This window comes from Rutilus rutilus (genome assembly GCF_951802725.1).
Source record: "Rutilus rutilus genome assembly, chromosome: 5".
Classification (NCBI taxonomy): Eukaryota; Metazoa; Chordata; class Actinopteri; order Cypriniformes; family Leuciscidae; genus Rutilus; species Rutilus rutilus.
The window spans coordinates 17,805,148-17,811,511 of record NC_140213.1 but is presented as its reverse complement, the minus strand read 5'-3'; the positions used below and the strand labels follow the sequence as shown (position 1 = coordinate 17,811,511).

The 6,364-nt window shown below is 41.2% G+C and overlaps 1 long non-coding RNA gene across 1 annotated transcript; it reads right to left on the bottom strand.

Annotated features, from left to right (window-relative positions):
• Nucleotides 1–1,183: 1,183 nt before the first annotated feature.
• Nucleotides 1,184–3,851, bottom strand: LOC311290446. The gene is made up of 3 exons (XR_014627384.1): nucleotides 2,927–3,851; nucleotides 2,760–2,845; nucleotides 1,184–1,986 (listed from the first exon to the last, which is right to left on the bottom strand). It is a non-coding gene; the product is annotated as an uncharacterized lncRNA (long non-coding RNA).
• Nucleotides 3,852–6,364: the final 2,513 nt, after the last annotated feature.

Sequence of the window (6,364 nt, the reverse complement as noted above, 5' to 3'; positions counted from 1 at the left end):
TTTGTATTGTTTTTAAATGGCAGATTCGTTTGTGTGAAGGACCCAAGTAGAGGACGCATGTGCAGTTACTTTATAAAAGGCACTTAACTGTGACACCCCATCGATCATACTGCACATTTTCCTTTTTGTTTAAACCAATCATTGAAGTGTGTTAAATTATAATTCATTTTTATTGTTTTTTTTTAAATAATTGTTTAATTTTTTTTTTGTTATGTAAAAAATTGTTGAATTAAAAAACAACTGTACTGTAGTTTAAAATTATAATATGACACCACACCTACTGTACCTACTTTGGTCATAACAGCAATCGCTGGAAGCCACTTCTGCTCATCAGATCGCATAGTTTATTGGAATATGAATAGAAATAATGATTTTGTCTAAATAAATGAAACAAACTTCTAAATGTATCAATATTCCTCCAATTATGCACACTTCTGGATTAAAATGCCATTTGGATGCTGTTCAGTGAAGCTGTGTGAAGACACGTTAACAGGTGTGTCTGAATATGAATGCATGTTATTCTTTTCAAAGCATCAAACATTAATTGATCGTTGATATCCTGTACATGTAGTGGTCTTGATTTTATAAATGCTGAGTATATAAAGCTCATTTAAATGTAAGCTTTTAAATGACCCGGCCTCTTACCATCTTAAAGAACCATCTGTGAATATACCTGGATCTTCTCTGAAGTTCACAAGAAAATATTCATAATGTGACAATGAGTAACTTTCAATACCATTCAATAAAGACAAAAACACAGTATGTGCCAATTAACCAAATGTTTATTTAAAAGATTTTTTTAAACGCCTGTTGTGTCAAATTCCACCCAGCAAATGGATTAGACCCTAGTGTTGTACTAGTTATTACTTTGTATTAAAATTATCTTTACAGCATTACCCCTAAGATTATAAAAAGCATTTTTTTAAATTATGTACTAGTTTAGCCTGAATGTGAATGTTAGCTATACTGTTCCCATGTCTTAGTGCTTTAATAGGTTATTTGCGTGTTAGGTCAAAAGTTTATTACCTGCCTGGTTCAGATTACACGATTTTAGCACGATTTTGGCACAATCCGTTTGACGTAGGGTGTCGTGGGGATTCGTAAACGACAATGGGTGTCGGGACGCAAGATTCGATCGTTTCATCTCATATAGCGTGTGATAGTGGGCTACAACCTCTGCGATGCTTCAGGACATCATGACAGAAAGACTAGCATGTTTAATTTTTGAACGGTCCTCCACGACGGGTTGAGTATGTGAGCGAGAGTGAGAGTGCGAACAACAGTGAGTGTGTGTGTGCGCCAGTGAGCGAGTGTGTGTGTAGTGAGCAGGTGTGTGTGCGCGAGTGTGTGAGCGAGGGACAGTGAGTGTGTGTGTGTGCTTGAGTGAGCGAGTGTGTGTGTGTGAGAGAGTGAGTGAGTGAGAGAGCGCAAGTGAGTGAGCGAGGGACAGTGAGTGTGAGTGTGTGTGTGAGTGTGTGCGAGTGAGCGTGTGTGAGTGAATGTTTGCGAGTGAATGTGTGCGTGTGACGACATGCGATGACTGGTCGGAAAGCAACGTGTAGTCTGACATGTTTCTTGTTAGGAGTCAAAATCGTGTAATCTGACACCGTGACATTTTAACAGACACAAAAATCTTGTAATCTGAACCAGGCATTATTCATTGTGTCAGGCTGTCTGTTGCGATGTGTTCATTGCGCGAGTTCATATCATGATGACGATGAAAATTCGATGTATCGTTCAGCCCTAGTTGTGAATACATTTTGTAAAAATGCTCTTTAGTTGAATGAGTGGGTAGCTCTGAAAAGAGCCGTTGTTGCCTTTAAAAGGACATTTGGCTTCAACTTTGGAGTTCCACCTGCAGACCTTCTCTGAGGTTGCTCAGGAGAAGCTGGTTTCCCTCTGTGCTCAGGTGAACTCCGTCTCTGCACAGATGGGAGAGGCCGATGTTTCTATGCTGAATGGCGCGCATCTGTCTCCGTGGATATCCTGAGGGCAGAGGAGGTAAAACATATATGATAATGTTAGTGAATTTATTTGAATTGTTCTGATTCTCCAAGACTTATTAAGCAGCATAGTTGATGGGTCAAATGTAAGCCTGGCAAAATACCATTTTTGCTCTGTCACTTCTGAGAACCATCATGCACGTTAAAATCAAAGCTTTTCACATCAAATCATACACCTTTGAACAAAACCCATGGTTTTTCCTGCATTTAACTTTTTTAGCATTTATTAATCTTTGTCAGTGATTTTTAACATTTACTAATACTGGTACATTGTTAAAATTAAAAGTTTTAAGTGCTAACATTAGTAAATACAGTGAACTAACATGAATAAACATTGAACAGCAGTTTTTAAAATAAATAACATTTGTCAAAAATAAATAAATAAAATTAAGTTCATACTGGAGTGATTAACATCATAAAGCGCAAAGCAAGTTGTTGTTAGCTACCTGTTAATTTTATTCAATTGTTAGCTATATGGTAGAAAATTAAGACTATTAGTTTAAATAAACCTTTTGATGCTACTTTTTTTAGTTTAACTTTTTAATATCAATATAACAAAATTATAATTTTATCTTACAAAACTATGAAATCCACTGGTAAAATCTGCTCTTTTTTTAAATAAGAGGGCAAGATAGGACAGCAGTGTCTGTTGGCCACCAACGAAGACCATTTTTGACCTGGGAAAAACAATGAAACCGTTGTATAATAAAATGCACTGAAACACTAGACCTTATCAGTAGTATTGACAAACTTTACCTCAGTCTGCTTCTTCCTCTGCTTCTTCATTCTTCAGCGTTGTCCTCAATGCCATAGATATTTGGACCTGTTCTCCGGGCATGAAACTAATAAATTAACAATGGGATCACTAATACACCCGGAACTAATAAACAAAAAAAAGAAAGAAATATAGAAATAAAACTTACGGAAAGAAATTGGCACGTAATCTGGTATCCAGCTCGTCATCGTCATTGATGTAGCACACGTGATCTTCTCAGACAATCTGACTTCATTTGGCTGGTTCCTGAAAAACATTAAAATCAAAATTAGATTCAAATATAACATTTCGATTCAAATGCGGTTATGAAAAGCAGTAGTACACCGACTGAAGCAAAATCTTTTAACACTTAGCTTTAGAAGGTATATTGCACACTCGTATCCAGACAGGACTGCTATGGTCTCCCAATTCTTCCTGCAACTTTATAGAAGTGCACATATCAATCATAAAATAGCAGGGGACTGCATATCCCGCACAGATTGTCACAAATTGTGTAGATTGAAATCAATTCAAGTAAAATGTATGTTATAAGGTCAAAATCAAACATTACAATGGTGTCTTGCTACTTCTCTCTTTCCCTTGTCTTTTATAACTTACTGCCACTGTTGCTCAATGACTGTCTGTGTCCTCCCTGGAGCTGTCACACTACTCCTCCATACTTCCTGCTGCTGCTGTGGTTGCTCCTTCCTCGTAGCTCAGTGGCATAAACCATAAACATGACCTAACCACAATCTCCTAACCACAATCTAACCGCAACATGACCATACGCGCCAACCCGTTTGATTAAGGCTGTCGAAGCCCTGCTGATGTCATGTATCCAGGTCCATTGGCAACGGTTCCGTATGGCCTACCTAACAACCCGACCATACGCGCCCAACCGTTCAACTAAGGCTGTCGAAGCCCCACTGTCTCATTTAAAGCAAGGTTCAGTGGCAAACGGTTCCGTATGGCATACTAACCTACCGCAACACACAACAATACTGGTCCATCACAAAAACTCATTTACGCAAAATACAGTACACGGGATTGTGATAACTATGATAACTATGCAAGACACCTGACTGAAGGCACAAATCCGGATGAGAGATGTAAATATGATCCAATAGAGTGTTCTTTTTGGTTGTTGATGTGGTGATCAGTTGCGTGTATCCTTTAGATTTAAACAATTCCAGAACAGTTTTTTTCCCTGCGCAGAGTAGATCCTCATTAAAATCGCCACAGATTATTACAGGATGTTCGTCCAGGATGTCCAAATAATCCAGCAGACTCTTCAAGTTTTCCAGGAATCCTTCGAATCCGTAGTGTGGTGGCCTGTAGACAGCAGCGATTGTTGCTTTGATCGGGCTATCTACTTTGATGACGACGTACTCCAGATCGGTCACATTTTGAACAAACTGCCTAGGCTGAGCTGAAATATGCTCTTTGCAATATATTGCAACTCCACCGCCAGCTTTCTGCGCAATTTCTTGGTGTGTCGAGTAGGAGACATGTCTGTTACGCAGAAACATGTTGTATCCTTCCAATTGGACGTGAGGTGTAGTGAATGATCCGGTCAGGTGAGTTTCCGTCATGCAAAGAATATCCGATAGAAGCAGTTCATGATGGCATCTGATATCTTCAATGTGGGATGACAGTCCTTCTGTGTTGTGATGAATGATTTTAATCGTTTGATCCATGTTGGTTTCCCTCACCTGCTGCAAAAGTGGCATGATTCCTTCGAATGTTGCTCTGGTCATGTTATCCAACGAGGCTGTTACTGCAGGATCAGCATATATCTTCTTCTCATTGAAGTCTGTGATGTGCAATCCACGAAGTGAGGTCGTTCTGCTGAGGGCAACGTAGGCCATTCCCGGCTCGAAAATCTTCTTCAGTGACACCACGGCATTCTCCATGGTCATGCCTTGGACTTTGTGAGCTGTGCAGGCATAGGCTAACTTGATGGGGAATTGTCGACGAACTGCTCCTTTGCTAAGAGTTTCTTCGGATCTCTCGATGTAAACCAAGTCGTCTTCTTCACCTTGCACCCTTTTGCGGTGTTTCCTGCCTGCGTTTGGATTGTCGAGCTGAAGTCCTAACATTTGCACGGTGTCGATTCCATCTTTTGTCGTATTGACAATGTTTGCAATCTTTCCAAAACACCCGTTGACTATTCCATCTTCAACGTCCAAATTTCTAGTCACCATTATGCGTACTCCCAACGCAATTTGTATGGTGTCAGGCAAGTTGTCCTTTTTTCCGGTGATGGGCTTCTTTTGTCTCTTCATCCCTCCTGTTCTGGGGTCTTTCCTGTAGTCCTCGGCATCGATGGTAACGATGTCAGTGTGAAGAGCATGGATTGTTTTGGTATTGTGTCCGTGAACTTCCTTGTTGGTGGCAAATATGTGAAGTGCATCACACGGGCAGTCTTTGGGGTCCTTCACAGCCTGGAGTAGCAAAGCTCTATCTACTTCGGCAAGATCATCGGTCTTCTGCTTCACCCGTAGGCGGTTTAAAAGTTGGGCAAAAGCCAGGTCTTCTTTCTGACGCATGATCTCGGTGAGGGTAATCATTTGGAAATGGTCTTTCCAGAAGTCCAAAACATCCTCTTCATACACACAGAGTGGTTTGGCTTTACCCAGAGGTGGCAGTTGGTAAAAGTCACCCACGGCGAGGACAGAGATTCCTCCGAAAGGTTTCTTGCTGCCTTTGATTTGCTGACATCTCCAGTTTATGTAGGCAAAAAGATCCTTTGAAATCATGGACACTTCATCGATGATAAGAATCTCCACGTCGCGTAGTCTTGCTCGTAGTTCATCTAGGGCATTTCCAAGTCCTTGATACGGTGGCTTCAGATTCCGTGGAAGTTTTAAGATGGAATGCAGAGTTTTACCGGATATGTTGAACGCTGCCGTTCCAGTAAACGCACTCAAGAGCACCGTAGGCACGGACAGATCTCCTTCCTCCCGTAGCCGAGGCAGTTGTCGCAGAATTTTGGTCGCTTCCGTGTATATGCACTTGATGACGTGTGATTTGCCACAACCAGCACCACCTGACATGAAGTAGAAAAACTGTTCTGGATTATGACCCCACACACGCTTCTGACACCACTGGCAGACCGTGTAGAATATGGCTGCCTGCGTCTCGTTTAGACTCCTGAACATCTTCCTAACAAATTCGATGCTCATCTGCGGTGCCTCTATTTGTGGCACAACTCCATCTCCATGTTCAAGAATCTGAAATTCTGGGACATCGTCTTGTACATCCTCATCATCTGGATTGATGTCTTGTCGTTCTGCAACGCACTCTAAGCGATCCACTTCAATTTCAGGTGCAAAAGCGGTCCACGCATTCTCGGATGGCCCTTGCTGTTGCAGCTGATCGAACGCCTTATCCACCTCGTCGCTGTGTTTTTCAAACTTTTCCTTGTTTACTTGCACTACGGCGCAGACAGGGAAAAGCAAACCAGGGTGGGTAGGTAGTTCCACCTTTGCACTCTTGTAAAATGTCTCGTATGTCGGAAATCTAGGCGGTTTTAGCTGTTCGTTGCTCCGATGTGGCATATAAAGCTTAAGTAATCTACTGTAAAACTTTTCGGGTTGTTTTTCCT